This window comes from Canis aureus, chromosome 2 (genome assembly GCF_053574225.1).
Source record: "Canis aureus isolate CA01 chromosome 2, VMU_Caureus_v.1.0, whole genome shotgun sequence".
Lineage (NCBI taxonomy): Eukaryota > Metazoa > Chordata > Mammalia > Carnivora > Canidae > Canis > Canis aureus.
In genome coordinates, this window is record NC_135612.1 from 2,372,787 (window position 1) to 2,391,602 (window position 18,816).

Sequence of the window (18,816 nt, forward strand, 5' to 3'; positions counted from 1 at the left end):
TCCTTCACTAAAACATAGGCTCCAGGAGGAGGGAGACCATTATCTGCCATGTTCGCTGCTCTATTACCGATGGCTTGAATAGTTCGGGCATATGGTGGACACCTCAGCAACGTGTTCTGAATAAATGAATAAATGAAATGAAATTTATAAATGTGCATTTGGGTACAACTAGAGGGAATGAGAAGGTGATATTCAGAGCAAAGACTCAAAGTGTCCTTAATTGGAATTGCATTCCCAATAATTTTCATATAAGTGCAGATTTTACCCTTTGACTTTTTAAATTGACACCGAGTTTTAACCTCTTGCTCAGTGCAGAGCTTTTACAGGGCATTCATAATAGTTTTATTTCATTCTAATTAAATATTTAGCTTCTTGTTTGCTATAATTTATAAATAAAGTTCTTAGCAAAGGTTACTGTTTTAAATATACTTCTTTCTTCATGTGGTCATAAATACTCTTCCTAATAAAATGCCTAATTATTGTTTTACAGCTTCTTGAATGTAAAATTTCCAAATAATTGTGAAATTATACTTGTATTAGAAAAGCTTTATAATTCTCCACAGTCTTAACTTAGACTTATTCCACAAACATCTTTAATAATAAAATATAATGATTCATTATTTCCTTATATGGTAATTGCATTCCTTAAAATCTTAACTCCAGTGAAAGAATGTAAAATAAAGACCTCTGAGAACCCATTACACATATCAAACCATCTGTGGGTTAAATCCCACACATGTTCTACTACATATATGATTTCCTCCAAAACTGCTTTATCTTTAATGTGAGCAATAGTCTAACAATTTGTTATCTGAATCTTAAATCCCTGGTGGACTGTAAGCAGAAAACTGTAAGGAAAAAGAATTTAGGAAACTGTACTCTGCTCTGCCCTGGATCCTTTATTTTTTTTTAATTCAAATTCAATTAGACAACATGTAGTTTATCATTAGTTTCAGATGTAGTTTTCAATAATTCATCAGTTGTCATCACATCACATGCCCTCCTTAATGCCCATCACCCAGTCACCCCATCCCTCCACCGGCCTCCCCTTCCACTACACCTTGTTCCCATTTCACAGAGTTAGGAGTCTCCCATGTTTTGTCACCCTCTCCAATTTTTTCTCACTCATTTTCCCTCCTTTCCCCTATAATCCCTTTCACTGTTTCTTATATTCCCTGTATGAGTGAAACCATATAATGATTGTCCTTCACCAATTGACTTAACTTCACTCGGCATCATACCCACCAGCTCCAACCACGTCGAAGAAAATGGTGGGTATTCATCGTTTCTAATGGCTGAGGAATATCCCACTGTATACATAGACTACATCTTCCTTATCCATTCATCTTTCGATGGACACTGAGGCTCCTTCCACAGTTTGGCTATTGTGGACTTTGCTGCTAGAAACATCGGGGGGCAGGTGTCCCGGCGTTTCACTGCATCTGTATCTTTGGGGTAAATCCCCAGCAGTGCAATTGCTGGGTCGTAGGGCAGGTCTATTTTTAACTCTTTGAGGAACCTCCACACAGTTTTCCAGAGTGGCTGTACCAGCTCCCATTCCCACCAACAGTGCAAGAGAGTTCCCCTTTCTCCTCATCCTCACCAACATTTGTTTCCTGCCCTAGGTCCTTTAAATTGTTCCTGTCCATTAAAACAAGGCCAAAGTCATTGACAGTCACTTATATTGAATGAGACTGCCTTCTGTTGACCATTTCTCATCTACTGGATTTGTATCTTTTTAATTTTTTGAGTACAGCTGACATACATGTTACATTAATTTAAGGCATATAACATAGTGGTTCAAACCTTAGGCTGGGCTTACCACAGGCATAGCTATTGTCTGTCACTGTATGACCCAGCCACTTGGCCATAGAAAAGGAGGAAATCTTGCCATTTGCAACAACGTGGATTGACCTAAGGGGTATAATGCTAAGTGAGATAGATCAGATAGAGAAAGACACATATTAGATGATCTCACTCATATGCGGAATCTAAAAAAAAACAAAACAAATGACTGAACAAACAGCAGAATCTGCTTTTGCATCTTTCTGGCTCTGTGTCCTGATACCCATGTCTAGTTGCCCTGATGCTTCTGAGCGTCTTCTGGCTTAACCATTAACTCTGTCTCTTCTCCCCCTCTCTCTTACACACACATATACCCATGCCCGTAGTCACACACATGCATGCACACACACACTTTTGCTGTTTCCTCGTCCTGACTGTAGTTTCACAGGACCTACAGCAGTCGCAATACCCTTTTCTCCCATCGTTTCCCAGGAGGGGACAATGGATTATAGCAGAGAGAAACGTGCTTCACATACATATGTATTTGTATATTCCCCATGTATGTGTACATACATAGATGCACATATGCTACAAAAACTAGTATGACTTGAGTTTTATGCTACAGGTTTTGTGTCTGCTCTTACCATTGACCTTGCCTTCATGAATCACAGACACCTAGAACAATTCAGTATAAGGACAAACAAATCTGGACAACATTCATGGTGACCAGCATTAGTGCTATGCATGTTGTGCTGTGGCAAGCAAAGTGCCTTTTAAAAAACAAAAAAAACAAAAACCTGAGCAATTGTTACAGGTCAGCTCAAATTAAAGTCATCCTCACTGACTTATTTGTTAAAGACAACATACACTGGGTGCTTTGGCCCAGGAGACCTCCTCTGAAGACATGAAATACTATTTTCAAACTCGCCACCGTGCTCGGCATGGGCACTGGCTAACTCGTAGCTGGCATCCCGTTTAACATACAAACACTAGAAAATGTACCAGGAGAACGATCACATGATATGAGCTCAGCCCAATTATTAGTTTGCGAACCTATCCACAAATTGCAGCTTGTCATTCCACACAATTGAGATGGAAATCTCAGCTTGAGCAAGTAACTTCATGCTTCCACAGTACAATTTAGGATGTGATGGAACTGTGACAAGACACGTGCATAAGGGCACAGACTTCACTTCAACAGAAAAGGCAGGGAGTGGTTTCGGGAAGGGACCAGAAGCAACATTTGCCATGTGATCAAGGTGGGAAGTAGTATTTCTCTGTCGAAGCATAAGTCTGTGGAAAGAACAAAAGAAGGTAATGAAATATGTCATCTCCTTCAGAAAGGTGTCTAGCACAAGCAGTTGCATACCTAGAAGTTTTTGATAGTTGGCAATTCAGTTACCTTAAACTGCATAAATTAAACATCTCTGTGACTTGTCGGGATTTTCTAAGTGGACAAAGGACGAGATGCAGCACATGATGTGCACCTCATTATAAGACTGCACATTTTCCTGAAAACCAGTTCAGTTCCTGCTCCCCTAGGTGTGCGCTGCCCTCCCTGTATCACCATCCATTCTCCCCCCAGCCTGCCACATGCACTCGTCTTCCTTGTGTGCTTTACCTTTTCCCTTTTCTTCCCCTTTCACCTTCAAGGCCCCATGACTTTGAAAACTCCCCTTCTCCTTCGGAACTTCCTCTGTGTTATACTATTTACTGAGCACTGACCAGGTGCTGGGCTTTGCCTACCGCGGCCCGTTGATACCGGCAACAACATTAGGAGATAGACGCTTCATTTATGTCCATTTTACGGATGAGGAAACAAAGCCTTCAAAGGAACAAGTAACTTGCTTAAAATGATACAGCTGCTAAGTTGCAGAACTGAGATTTGAACCCATCCCTGTCGAATTCCAGAGCTCTTGGCCCTTGCCCCAGGCTCTGCTGTATTTAGCGATGAATTAAGTCCAGCCGAGGTACATCCCTGAGCACATGTCAAGTGGAAGTCAGGAGACCCCGATCTGGTGGCCAGATCCCGCAGGGAGATGAGCCTCCGGGCCTGGGGTGCAGGGGGTGGGGGAGCCCGGCCTGCAGGTGCTGCTCCCCGGAGAGTGCGGTGCCCCTGGTGCCCGGGAGACCACGAAAAATCCAGAGCTCCCAGCGGATAAGCTGCAGCAGAGAGGTGCTCCTGGGGGACAGAAGCCTTCCTTTCCCCTTCCAACGGCTCACACGGCCTGGTCACCCTGTGCCAGGGCCTAATGCAGAGAGCGGCAGCAGGGCGAAGGGAACTCTCTGCTGCACCTGTCAGGCTGTGTGGCCCATGCTCAGACTCTGGTTCATCCTTTTTTAAAGATTTTATTTATTCGTGAGACAGAGAGAGAGAGAGAGAGAGAGAGAGAGAGAGAGGCAGAGATCCAGGCAGAGGGAGAAGCAGGTTCCATGCAAGGAGCCCGAAGTGGGACTCAATCCTGAGACCCCAGGGTCACACCCTGGGCCCCCCAGGGCCGAACACAGTGGCTCTTGAATTACTATACCCTTTCAGCTTACAATCTGGCCCAACGATGTAGACAAACTATATACAAAGCATCACATAACTGCCAGGACACATTAAAAAACCCAGGAAGGTATGCATGTCACTCCTGAGCTCTAGTGTATGGGAAATAACAAATACGTTCTCTTTAAGTACATTTCAATCCAGTTCTGAATTCCACTGCAGTCACTACAGTGGCTTCTCCTTTCTCTAGGGCTCTGCAAGCACCTTTTGCTGTGCTGTAGCACCCAGGGGGTGGCGGGTGTCTGCGCCCCCTCCTCCTGAGAAGCCTGTTCCCACCACCCCCAACCCTGCCTCCCTCCAGACCAGCCTCTCTTGCCTTCAGAGTCCCTGGTGTTACAGAAGACAGACACCACCACTGACTTCACGCAGCGTCTGCTTTTAGCTCTATGAAAACACTCGGAAGAACAGAAAATACTAAGGAGCTGTCTACCCACTTAGAAAAAAAAACTTGGGAAAAGCAAATCAAAATTAACATTTTAATACACTCTCTTGTCACACACATACAATGCTTATGATTTCAGAACAATCTATTATTCAAGAAAAAACAAAGTGTGAAATAGCAAACGCGCCCGTGTAGTAGCAAGCCCCACCATGTGGCTGCTGTGAGCTGCCCTGACTAGCTCATCAGCCCCTGAGGGCTGGGCCCTGAATCCAGAATATTCCTCCCGCTGTGCCATGGAAAAAAAAGGGGGGGCATATGAGAAACTTCATTCGTGGTCTCACCTGTTCATTTGTGACACTTATTGAGAAGAGAAAAACTCTTGTCTATTGTTTTAATCATCATTCCTGTTTTCAGGATGTAGAAATCACTACTTTCTCTAGGGCTCCATGCTCCCAAACCACAGTATTACTGGTGCTCCTGTCAACATTTCCGATTCCCTGCCACTCTCCTCAAAGCAGAACCGAGGCAGCCTGAAACCCAACTTAATTTCCTGTGCTGGTTTCAAGGTCCTTGGAGATAATGAATGTGTTATTTGATTTATATAGTAAATGTTATTTGCCAGCATGATTTGTGCTCTTGAGACCCTGGGTACATTGTCGAGTTTGTGCGGCGTTTAGAGTGTTGCCTTGAGAGCCTCTCGTTAGGAAGCGTCTTGGGAAAGGAGGCTTATGATCTGCAAAACAGAACCAGGGCCACCTCTGAAAGGCAGGTGGGAGGACTTCTCGTGCTGTCGTGAGCACCGAGAAATCACTTTCCAAGGAACTGCCTGTGGTTTTGCATCTCTGATATGCCGTCTCAAGTGCTAAATGAGATGTTGAAGTGTTCGTGCTGTGGGTTTGGTCTCTACTAGAGATGACTTGCTGTTGCATCCCAAGTACAACTGGGAATAATAATAATAATAATAGATCCCTGGGTGGCTCAGCGGTTTAGCTCCACCTTCAGCCCAGGGCCTAATCCTGGAGACCCGGGATTGAGTCCCACATCGGGCTCCCTGCATGGGGCCTGCTTCTCCCTCTGCCTATGTCTCTGCCTCTCTCTCTCTCTCTCTGGGACTCTCATGAATAAATAAATAATTTTTAAAAAATAATAACAACTACTGCTGCTGCTCCACCTCAGGGCTGGGAAATGGGACCACAGAGCATTACGGGAAACAAAACCACAGTCCGGATGCTTTGGGCATCTTAGTACACCACAAACAAGGTCAAGATCATAATCCAGAGAGGTTGCTTTTTCTACCTAGTTTTCATATTCTGAAAACTTCTCCCCTCAAATCATGAGAAATACCACTAAGAAAAGGGGGGTAGACGATCTACTTTGTCACTCACCAGATTCTCAAATCCTTTCATCTACCACATACATTACCTTAAGGGATATTCCAAAAAAATAGTTTCTCATAAAAAGAGATACCCATGAAAACAATTTTCTTTAATTTATCTTCATATAACAGAAAATATAACCACTCAAAGTACCAGCCTAGTGCCTCGGTGTATGTGTGTGTTTGTGTGTGTGTGTGTATATATATATATGCAGTCCAAAAGAAAATTAATATTGCTGTAAGACTTCTCAAACAATCATGTACAAAGAAATTTTATTTTCTTGATAACAAGCAAACGCATCATGATCAGCAACACTGGAGTCCTCTCTTCACATTCTTTTTTTCCCCTAATAGAACAGTGCCCCTCATAATAAGTTTTGTTCCCTCCTACCATCCCTCAGCGGCACCCAGGAAAAATAGTAAATTAAAGTTTGTGCCCATGAATTACTAAGATCTTTTCAACCTCTCTGAGGCAAAGAGATTTATGTGATGAAACCAATAGCTTTTTGCAACCTGTCTTACTTACAGTGTGCATTGTCTGCACAATAAGATATGTCTTCCTTTCTTCCTCTATGTTAGCTAGCCTCTAAAGGTCACAAAAGCTAAATCCAAATATAATGACATCCAGTAACATCTCTATTGCCAAGAGACTACTAGCCGGCTCTAATGCAATCCATTCGTTAATGCAGAGTAGCATTTCTCTTAGCATTTATTATGCTCTTGTGCATAGACTCAGATCACTTTATGTTTGCTCTAAAGAATAAGCCATTCTGAACTAAAAGAAAATGAAGGTGTTAATGATGATGATGATGATGATCATCATCATCATCATAAAACTGGGTTTGACTTTGCTGCTGTTTTAGCTGGAGTAAGAAATCTCAGAGAAAAAAAAATTACCCAGCAGATGACTTTGCTTTAATCCGAAGAGCCAAACCTTATATGTAGATAAAAAATATTTATTCCCGTGGAAGTAGATATTACCTTACATAAAACTCTAAATTGAATTCCCAATAGGGCTATTAGTCTAGGTGCTCATTAACCTGTAGAAGCCCAGAAATCCCTAGACCTGAAAGTCCACTGGAGTCATCCCACTGGCACCAGGAATCACTAGAGAACAGCGTTGGAGTTCTCTCCCCAAGCTTAAGAAAAAAGGGAGGGAGTTGTCTTTGGGAGTTGTCTTTCTTGATATAATTTCCCTCCCCCCCCATTATGAAACCAGTAATTCCTTCTATTCTCTGTGCACCCCAACCCCTTGAGAGGACTGTGCCTTGTTGGCTGAGTTCTCCCAAGGACTAAAACTAACTGTAATCACTTTGTACAGTATATTATTGGAAACCCCATAATGGCATAATGCAAATGGAAAACCTTCTTCTTTCCACTCTTCATATAAAAATTTCCTTTCGTCAAACAAAAATTAAAAACAACCCACTTCCCTTTCCAAAGGGGACTCTTTAGTAGTAAAATGGAAAGATTCCGGCCGTCCTTTGCTGCAGCAACTCCCACGCCTACCTAATTTAATGACACTGTAGAGCTCTAGTAGTTGCCCTCCTCAGATAACACATTAAAGTGTAGCTCTGGGTGAGAAATAACCTGACATCAAAGACTCTCAAGAAAAACACATTCATTAGACATGAAAACAGCAAGAGAGGAGAGCTCAAGTTTGCCCTCGAAAGAAACGTGAAGTGTCAAGATTCTGAGGTCACACTAAATCCTAGAAAGCCACGAAAGACCTTCTATATTTGATAATGCTGCTTTGGTGTGAAGAAGCTGAGTACTTATAAAATTATGTCACATTTAACCCGAATCACAGGCTGTGGTCTTCACTGAACACCTGCGCTTGAGTTCCAACCCATCATGTCCCCTGAGGAGAAATGAAAACTGTGACATCTGCTAATGATGTGACTTTCAATCCTGCCACGGAAGGGAGAACTAATGCAACAAATCTACCTCTATGGAGAAAAAGAAGCCGCTTAAATAATTCCAAGCTTCTGAAGGGTCTAGGAGATAAAGCAGACTGAGATGAATGAATTCGCTGTTTCCTTAACTTAGTGTAGAGGAGGCAGGTGGACTCAGAGCCAAGGATCCTAGTTTTTATTCCCATTTATACTTCTGGCTCATTAAAACATCCAAGAGCAACCAACTCATTGTCGCTTGTCTTGGTTTTCCATTTATTAAATTCTAGAATGCATGATGTTGTGGTGGGTTCCGAGTCACTCAGTCCTTCCAACAGGCCCAGGAGGCCCTATTCTGACCATCATAAGCCTCTAAATAGCACGTAGAAGATCCAAATATGAAACTGGTGTTTTAGCTAAACTGGTACTCTGGCTCATAGGTGCAGGTCAGGGTTGCCACAGTGGAATTTGCATGAGATCTGGGAGTGGGGTGTAGCAGTGGGCATTAAGGTCAGATGAAGCCTCGAAAACTCATGCACTCTGCTGATGACTTGATGGCTCACCTTGTTGAGTTAGGCAGCAGCTACTTGGGCCGGCAGCCCTCCCTCCAAATTTCTCATTTTTTTCTGAGCACATAGGCAGCTCTGCAGCAAGATCCTTCTGCAGATTTTCTCCATGATCCCAGCTAGATATAGGGTGAGACTAATGTGGGTCCCAGCTTTCCATCCAGCTTGCTCTCTCCACTGCCTGCCTGGGGCCTACGGTGGTTTCAGCCTACCCCTGTTGCAGAAGCAAGAGCTCGCCTCAGTGCTCTCGTCAAAATATTTGGGTCCCTCACTAAATCTACAAGTTGAAATCGTAGTCCCCAAAGCTGATGTTTTGAGGACGTGAGGCACTTGGGAGGTGATCAGGTCAGGAAGGCCCTCAGTAGGTCGTTCAGAGCCATTGCAGAAGTCCAGACGGAAGCTCACCGTGGGAGGCACAGTGAGAAGGCAACGGCTCTGAACCAAGGAGAGGGTACTGGTCAGAGCACACCCACGCAGGGGCCTTGGCCTGGGCTTCCCGACCTCCAGAACTCTGACGAATAAACGTCTGGCTTTGTAAGCTACCAGTCTGTTGTATTTCATTCCAGAAATCTAAACAGACTGAGACTCTTAGATTTTTTTTGCCCCTTCGTGATCCTAGTTAGTGACTTCTCTGATCCTCAACCATCCCTTCTAGACTTCATCTCTGGCTTCCCTCACAGTGTTACAAGGCCTCGTTTCCGTGATAAATCACTCTTTTCAGGTCTTTCATTCCCCAACCAAACTCATAATTTCGCGAGTCAGGGACTCGGGCAGAGCTCAAGAGGGTGATTCTTCCCCTGCGAGTGTTGGCTGGGTCGCCAGATGGGAGTCAGCAGGCAGGTGGACTAGACTGGAGGGTCCCAGGAGTCCCAGGCCCTGTGCCTCTGCAAGCCGGCTCTTCCTCAGGATGGCTGAGCTTCCCGCACGGGGACCTCGGAACGGCTGCCTTTACGTGAGCTGGCACGGCCTCCCTTCCGGGGCGCTTCGCTGGTTACAGCGGTTTCAGCGAAGGAGTGAGAGAGAGAGAGCCAACGTCCTGATGGGACGGACGCCAAAGAATTTCCGGTCATCTCAAACCCGCCACTCAACCAACTGGCCTTGTTCGTGCTAAAGCCAGTTGGCTGAGAGCTGTGTGCTGCCCTTGCGTTTCCTCCTGACCCCTTCTGCTGCCTTTCCCCACATTTATTTACCAATGTAGTGCTCGCTTCGGCAGCACATATACTAAAATATTTACCAATGTACTCATTTGGTTATTTCATGTGATCCTTAAGATTACCAAATCCTTTCACGCGGCCATCTACCTCCCAAATAAGATCATAAGCTCTTTGAGAACAGGACCGGATTCCCTCCCACTCCTACCTGCTGTCTCCCAGGGCCCTCCAGTCTGCGGCCTCTGGGGAGCTCACGGGTACAGGCAGCCTGGTCCACGGGAGGCCTGGGGATCGAACATGGGACGGTCCTAATGGCTGAGGGACTGGAGGCAACGCGCACGGTTTGTGTAGTGGATGCCCCGTCGCGGGAACTGGCTCGGAGCCCATCCATGGCCCCCTGTCGCTCATCAGTCTGAAGTCCCTTTGAGAGCGACCTTGGGGGTGGAACCAGCAGTTCTCTCACTCTCTCTGACAGACACAGGGATGTCCTCAGAAGAACCGCGTGTCCCCACTTCAGGAATGAAGAGTTTCTGGGACCTGGCCTTCTAGGCACAGGCTCCGCCGCTCATACTCCCTGCCACCAGCAGTTCGGCGGCTCTGTGCCTACTTCTGATCATCAAAATAAAAGCAAAAGTGATACACGCCATCTACAGCCAGGGCGTTCAAAGCCTCCCAGCACTGTTTCTGCAAGCTCCTTTCCCTTCTGCCTCGGTGCAGTGAATTCCCCAGGCGACTGTGGGAGCCATGTGTTGAGGATACCAGGGCCCACGGCAGCCCGGGGCCCAGGGAAAGGCGTGAAGGAGGGCCTGCCTCCATTCTGCACACCTGCCAAGTACCGTTTTGTGAACAGCCCTCACACCACTTTGGCGTCTTTGTCACGGTAGCTTGCTCTGCGTGATCTAATGCAACATACCCACACACACAACTAGTTTAAAACATAATTTTTCAAAAGATGCTATTTACAGCAGTCACAGTGATATAAAGTGTTTAGGCAGAAATTTAACAAATCTGCAAGACCTTAATGGGAGAAATTATTAAAGCTTATTGAAAGACATTCAAGAAAGGTGAGAGTGATAAAGGACCACAGAAGAGAGAACAGTTATGTCTACTTAGGGGAAAATATAATAAAGATACCACTTTTCCTAAAATTATACTAAACATTGAGTGCAAGTCCTATCAGTTGTCAATGAGGTATTTCATAAAACTTGACAAGCCTATTTTGAATGGATATAGAATAAAAATGGCCCCAAATAACTAAGACACTCCTGAAGAAGACCAAGAAGGGACAGCTCTCCTTTCTAGATATGATTATTTTTAATTATTAGAACTATGATAACGTGGTATTAGTACAGAGATAGATAAAGAGCAAGATGCTGGAATTTGGGACCCTGAAACAGACTCATGCGGATACTGAAACAGGACCTATGATGGATGAGGGTGAAAGAATAGGGCCAAGGAAAGAATTAGTCATCTAAAATTAGATTAGACTTAAAATAATAAATAAATAAATAAATAAATAAATAAATAAATAAATAAAATTAGATTAGACTTGATGGGGAAAAGCAAAGCTTTGAAAACTTTTAAAAGAACTATAAAACAATATCTCTGTAAACTGAGGGCAAAAAAACCCCTCTTAAACAAACCACATGAGCCATAAGATAAATAACTGAATACATTAAAATCACAAACTTGTGGTTATTGAAATATACCACAAAGTGAAAACAGAAGCTTCAAAAACTGTCAAAATAATAAGAAAGACGCTCTGATAAAAAGTGTCAATGCAGGGGATGCAGATCACTAGGAACACACATACCCTGTAGGTAGAAGTAATCATTAATAAAACCAACACAAAAGATATTTTGGTGTTGTCTTGCAGGGTTTAATTTTGGCCTCATGCACATGAAAACTAGGAAAGTCATGCCATAATGTGCGCAATTCTAAGAGTTAAATGTCTTTAATAATGTAAAAGTGGAGAAAATCGACATGTCTGTAGGCAGAGGATGGATAAATCGTGGTGGACTTACGTAGTGGCATGCTTCTCAGGAGGTGGAATAAGCGTGCTGTGGCGCTGGGCCTCAATGTATCTCAGACACAAAAAGGTCGAGTTAAGAAAAAGTAAGATTTAGAAGAATTCATAGATATCACATAATTTACATAAATTTAAAAACACGGTATTATTTAGAGATACATTTGAATGCATTTCAATTACAACAGAAAGGGAGCCGGTGCCAACCATGAAAGTCAAAAGAGCAGTTGGCCCAGAAGGCAGGCATTGCACCGTGAAGAAGGGAATCCCTCTGGGAGGATCAGGGTAGACCCGACAGCGGTCACCACCTGAGGTGAGCTGGGAAGAGGTAAGACATGCAAGTAAAGGGTAGAGGGAGGAGGAAGGAAGGAGGGGAGAGAACAGCACGAGAGACGAGGGAGACTGGCCATGGTGAGTGTGCGCCGGTAAATGTCTAACACCTGCACACACACAACTAAACGTAGACACAGGACACCCACAGGCGTCTGTCAGCGTGTTGTGGGCTCTGGGGGAAATGTGCGCACACACGCACTCATACCATATGTGTGTATAGACATATGTATGTAGATAAATGTGTAAGTTTACTGTGGTCTCTAGGGGGAAATGTGCACACACATGCACGCACGCGCCATACATAGATACAGCCATACAGCCCTACGTAACATGCAAGTTTTTGTGAATTGTGTTGATATGAACGATGTGCCGCCCACGATCGGGAAATAATAATAAAACCTGACTCATTATTGTAAATTCCATATAGTCAGCTGACTCTCAAAAACTGCTTCCCTGATTTTTTGCGGCACTCCTCTACCCTTGGCCAGTCTACAGTTTCAGCTGACCGCGGTGTGGCGGTTGGGAGTCGCATCCCAGTGCAGTAACTGTACCTGATAAACGTGTTGCGATTGAATTTGATGTGTGACCTATTTTTCACACTATTGCTCACCCGTACACAAATTTGAATCATTAAACTCCAATCTCTTCTGGCTTCTGGACGACGGTGTTTGGGGGAAATGTAGTCTTTCATCGGCGGTGCAAACCACGTCTCTGCTGAATTGGGCAACGATGTTTAACACTGAGGGAATATTTCCTCAAGTTGAACGCGATCTACTACGTAGAGGTTGTAGGCTGGACAGGACTTCTAAATTCAACCGGAAGTACTGACGTTTTCTCAAGCCCAGGCGATCAACAAAACAAGACATCAACCCCTGATGTGCAGCATTTGCCTGCTGCTAAAGTGACATGTTCCCATCTGGGCTGATGTCGGGCCGGCAGCGCAGTCAGTGCATATGAATCCGGGGAGAGACGGGCCCACACCGCACAGACACACCAGATACAACCTGGGGGGGCGGGGGGGGAGGTGGTGGAGAAGCAGCAAAAAGTGGTGAGTTTTCAGTATCTAATTCTAAAATACTTCATTTTTAATTAGTAGGTTTTAAATATTTTTAAATAGTAGGTTTATAAAATTTATTTTTAAATAATGGCTGTGTTCAAGACCTGGCTTTCACAATGCCTGAAAACTTAGCAACTGGCTCTTGTGAACTGGAATTGATCCTAACGCAGCACGTGGAGGATGGGAGGGTGATGGGTGGGCTGGGGCAGGGGGAGCTGCAAGCGCGGAGCCTACGTGGGACTGTTGAGCGCGGTTTCCCACCGGGCCTGGCCTCGCCCCCCCGAGTTTGGCCAGTGACCACTCGGCTTCCAGAACTGGCGAAGGACACGCTCCCCACCCTGGACCCGAGATCTGATCTCCCTCCCCGCATCTGCCAGCCCAGCCGGAAGGAGAAGACCCAGCAGACTCGGGCTACAGAGGCACAGGAAGCCCGCACCTGGGTCCTTAACGCTGCGGGGCCGAGTCCTGTCCCGCTGGGGCCTCCACCCACCAGGCCTCCATTCACCTGCCGACCCGAACAGGCCTGAGATGAGCAACGACAGCATTTTACTTTGGTAAATCGCTGCGATTTCAGGACTCCTCGGTCCGTCCCAACAATGAGTGCTTCTGGTTTTGTGTCACCTCAATTAATATAAAATCAACGCGGGTTTTCTTTTGTTTGACCGCTTTGCAGTAAGCGTCCTGGCTGTGTTCTGTGTCCAGCTCCATTGCTTCCCTGGCTAATCCCCAAGCCTCGGCTCCAACTTGGAGGCTACTGAAGATCCGGCCTAGAGAAATGGATCTCCGTGGATAGCATCCCGCCCCCCCGACTCCCCGGGCCCAGAGTGGGAATTACATTGAAAAACAAAATCCACCTGCACGCTGACTTTTTATTTTTTTTTTTAGGAGAAACAGTCTCCAAGTCTGGGGGCCTGAAATTCCTTAGGGTCTTCAGAGAGAGGTGGGGGGCGGGCCGGAATCTAAAATGCCTCAGGAAGGAAAGTGTGTCCTCCAACAATAACAAACCCAGCGTTCATCCTTGCACGGCGATACTAAAGGAAGTAGCAAATAAGACCAGGATAAAGACGTTAATTTTTAGCAAATCAGGCCTCCACGGAAACACCTCGACTGGTCTCCCAGGGGAGAGCCAGCCCCCAGGGCCCACTGAACCAAGTTCAAATACTTCTCCGCCTTCCTTGCTCAGCACCTGCAAGTGGATGCTGCTCAGCCATCTGACCTTTGAGTTATGCGAGCGACATTATTCCTCTCTGCTTGGGGTATCCTTATTTCTTGTTTCTTTTTCTCCTTCCATGGGGAATGCTTCCCCATACCGTCAACAATACTATCTTTCGCAGTCTGGGGTCGCTTCCCTATTTTTTATCTTTTAGTGGGATCCTTTCAAATGCTTCCTGGCTTGAGTTCTTTCTGTGTTTGCTGACCCTCTGCCCCATGGAAAGATAGGCACGTCTCTCCCGAGCCTCCCCTTGTTAGCGATCCCAAACACACAAACACACAGATGTGTCACTCTTTTATCTTCACCTGTGGTGTTAAACCTTCCAGTCTCAAAACGTTTCCTGGGTTCCTTTGTTTTTTCTTTTTTTTTTTTCCCCCAGAGCAAATAAGAGGTAGGGTATTCGAAAGTAATCTGAAATTGAAATTAGCTCAAAGATTATTTTGTGAGATTCAGATCCAAATTAACTGAGAGATAATGAAATATTTAAAGTGCTTCTTTCAAAAGATAAGCCTTTTATAAGATGCATCAGATGCTAAATAGACGCCCCACCTTAAGTAAATTACTCACCAAAAATCACAATAATGTTATCTAGTCAGGTCCAGCAGAGAGAGTGTCTTCTCAAAACCTGCTCTGGGTTTCCTACGTTCAACATTTTTCTACCATCAGCGCTACACATCTGCGCTTCTTCGTCTGTGTTGTTTAGGTCCAATAAAATCAAAGGCCCATTATTCAATATCATAGAAAAATAAAGAGATTCTAATATATAAAACCAGCTGCTATTATTTTTTGGACCCTATTTTTCTATGGACTTAAGGGAAGAGGAACTATGACAACGATCTGTTGCGTATGCCCTCCATTATCCATTCATCATTTTTCTGGTAATTGTACCTCAGTTGCCCTCAGAGCCATAGCCCCCCCCCCCCCCCCCCGTTAGCTCCTGTGCTCTGGAAAGGTTTGGCTGCAGACCCAAGAGTGGAGTGAGTGACCTACGTCACATCCAGAGTATGTCCCTAGGTGAGCGACTGGTACAGAGAAGGGCAAACAGCCTCCTCGGAGGTGGTGAGAAATACGGGGACCATTTCTGGAAGCTGTGCTTACTTCCATGTGGCTATTTCTCTCCCTCGGTCCCTCACTCAGGGTCCCCAGGGTCACCATCCCTCACATACGCTACGCAAACACCCTACGTTCAGGAGCATGGAGGAGCGAGGAAACCAGGATATCACATGCACCAGAGTCCATTTTCCTCAAAGCAGCCAAAGCTACCTTCCGAAGGCTAATTCAAGCCAATTCACCCCTGACTGAAAGCATTACCACGGCTTTCTGGGATGGCCTATAGGAACCCGCACGGCGTGATGCTGCCAACTCCTGGCCGCCTCTCCCTCGGAGCCTCCTCACGTACGGGTCTGGCCACACCAGCCTTCTGCTTACCCTTAAAATATATCAAGATCATCTCCGGAGCAGCCCGGGGGGGCTCAGCAGTTTAGCGCCGCCTTTAACCCAGGTCGTGATCCTGGAGTCCTAGGATCAAGTCCGTGGTCGGGCTCCCTGCATGGAGCCTGCTGCTCCCTCTGCCTGTGTCTCTGCCTCCCTCCCCTGTCTCTAATAAATAAAATATTGAGAAAAAAATCATTTCTGTCTCAGGACATTTGCACCTGTTGCTTATTCTCTAATAAACAGTCTTTCTTAGGATATTTTCATGGCTCTTTCTTCATTTAGGCCTTAAAAAAATAATTCCTTCTAAAAACTTTGTGTCCTACTGTCTATCCCAAGTACTCACCCTCTCACCATGGTGAGAACTCCCTACCATCGTTCTTAACGGGGTCTGTACATGCCCAACTTTGTTTTACTATGACTCTCTTGTTCCCTCTGGACCACCGGTGGAGCCCACAGTGGAGAGCTTTTGTAGCATCTATGGAGGGAAGAGATGACTGGAAGGAGAATGGAATCCACGGGAAGGCAGAGAACTGACTCCAAGGAGAAAACAAATCCTGATGTTGTTTGATTCTTGCCTTACACAGAGCCCAAAGCCACCCTAGCCCTTCTCTTCTCGATTAATTATTTATTAAATCTTTCTTACGTCCATTTGAATTGGGTTTCCTGCCATCTGAGTTTAAGATATTGTAAATTCCATCTTACTACAGAAAAATGAGTAGGGACATTATTTAAAGGCAAAAATAAAATAAAATACCTAAAATAAATAAAACGAAATAAATAAAATAAAATAAATAAAATAATAAAAAAATAAAATAAATAAAATAAAAAATAAAATAATAAAATAAAACAAAATAAAATAAAAAATAAAAAAATAAAAAATAAAATAAAATATAAACTAAACTAAAATAAAATAAAAATAGAAATAAAAAAAACAACCCAGCAGCATAAGAGGCTCCTTAAAGAAATCGTTTTAAGTGTATTTGAAGAAACAAACATACTGGAGCAAAAAATAGTAAAGCTAACAAAACTTGAAAATATTTAAGTTAATCAAAACTTTCCTTCATATTTTAACATAAATTACAAAGAACGATGTGCAGTGCCCTTCTCGGGAGGTACCTGCTTAAAAGGAGTGTCTCATCTACTTGAGGTGACTGAAGTGGCAGACGGAGGACGAAATGACCTCAAGGATTTTTTTTGACCCTGTGAAATAGGTAAATAGGTTTTTTTTTTTTTTTTTTAAAGCATGGAAAATAGTTGTGTAAGTTGTCTATTAAAAAAGTGGCCATTTTCAAAGATAACAAAGATAACACAACGTGATTACCAAAAGAGATTAGACTAAGCGAGACCATGTGCTTCAAGAACAAAGCATTAAAAAAAAGAAAGAAAGAAAAGAAAAAGAGTTAGAAAGTGGCCTTCTCTTAGTCGGGAGGGGAAACTAATGCCACGTGGTTGTGACTGGTTGCAGATGCCTGTGGACCGTGGCTGGACGGCCTTGGCATCCACCAAGGTATGTTTTGAGAATCCTACTGTGTCATAAACGATATCAACATTCCGAACATCCGACACTTGGAACCAAATGTCCTTTAAAGGACATGCATCACGCCAATTTCAACCACCTACTTAATAATTATTACAGTAATAATAACTTGCCATTTTGGAGCAGCCTCTATGCGTTCGGTTCTGTTCTAAATACCAAACATGTAGCATGTCTTCTAATCCACTAATCCCATGAAATAGGTATTATTCATGGCTCCATTTTATAAACGAAGTCACTTACGTAGAAAGGGTATTTATTCTTTTGATAGACGAAATCTCAAAGTCTTGGGAAAGGAGAACCGAGATATGATGCCTACGTTACCCAGTACACCCAAGTGAACCATTTAAGAGCCAGCAAATTTTTTTTTGATTTAAAATTTTTTATTGGTGTTCAATTTGCCAACATACAGAATAACACCCAGTGCTCATCCCGTCGAGTGCCCCCCTCAGTGCCCGCCACCCAGTCACCCCCACCCCCCACCCTCTTCCCCTTCCATCACCCCTAGTTCGTTTCCCAGAGTTAGGAGTCTCTCATGTGCTGTCTCCCTTTCTGATATTTCCCACTCATTTTTTTCTCCTTTCCCCTTTATTCCCCTTCACTATTTTTTATATTCCCCAAATGAATGAGAATTTGATCCTCACCCCAATTTAGATCCGATCAGATCATCTGATCAGCTATTGTGAAGCTCTTCTTGGAGTCTAATGCTACGAGCAAACCAGATAAGATCTGAAACTCTGTAATTTCTCATAGAACTGGAATGGGGTGATTTATATTCAGCATAAGGCAAAAGCTCTCAATGTCACTGAAGAGGCTGATGACGCTGAGCTACTTAAGGGGATCAAATGGCAAAGAATTCAATAAGGCCAGATTGTGTATGACAGAGGAAATGATAATGTGCCAGTTTGGAAATAAAAATAGGGAAGTCCAAAGAACTTAATGCATGCAAAGATTTTTTTTTTTCCCTGTGATAGAAGTCAATTTGAAAAGCTTCAGGGAAAATAAAAGTTCTGTGTTGAGATGAGGTTTTAGATGCATGAAGAGCTTAAAAACACTTTCAACTTGACACGACTTGGCTTCAAGGTCTAGTGGTTTCATTATGAAGTGTAGATGATGTAACTAAAAGCATGACTCTTCCCATGAACCAACAGAGACCTAAAAAGGAAAGGGAAAAGGTCTGATTGCAAACATGAGGAGTGTTCCGCTTGCTGGCTCTCTCTCGATTTTAAAGGGAAACCCTTCCCCCAGCGCACTCTTCCCGCCTCCTCGTGCGCAAGGCGTCCTTCCCAGCAACTGGTTAATTCTTCAATGACAAATCCATGCTCAGGGACCAAGTCATGGGTGAGCGTGTCGCAGCAGCAGCTCCCGAGGACCCAGCACCCATGAGGAGGGGGACCCCACCCTCCACCCAGGGACGTACACCACCGAGGCTCCGGCCAGAGCCACAACCCAGGAGGGCTCACACCACCTACTTCTCTCAGCTCAGAGCCACCCCAGCGCACTACCAGACGCAGTAGGAA

At 44.4% G+C, this 18,816-nt stretch overlaps 2 long non-coding RNA genes across 2 annotated transcripts; both read right to left on the reverse strand.

Annotated features, from left to right (window-relative positions):
• Positions 1 to 879: 879 nt before the first annotated feature.
• On the reverse strand, positions 880 to 8,245 carry LOC144291956 (uncharacterized). Its single transcript, XR_013359500.1, has 2 exons — positions 8,038 to 8,245; positions 880 to 3,078 (listed from the first exon to the last, which is right to left on the reverse strand). It is a non-coding gene; the product is annotated as an uncharacterized LOC144291956 (long non-coding RNA).
• Positions 8,246 to 13,971: 5,726 nt separating this feature from the next.
• LOC144289995 (uncharacterized) lies at positions 13,972 to 17,251 on the reverse strand. The gene is made up of 5 exons (XR_013357881.1): positions 17,084 to 17,251; positions 16,879 to 16,962; positions 15,757 to 15,927; positions 14,896 to 15,018; positions 13,972 to 14,146 (listed from the first exon to the last, which is right to left on the reverse strand). It is a non-coding gene; the product is annotated as an uncharacterized LOC144289995 (long non-coding RNA).
• Between the last annotated feature and the right edge of the window lie 1,565 nt (positions 17,252 to 18,816).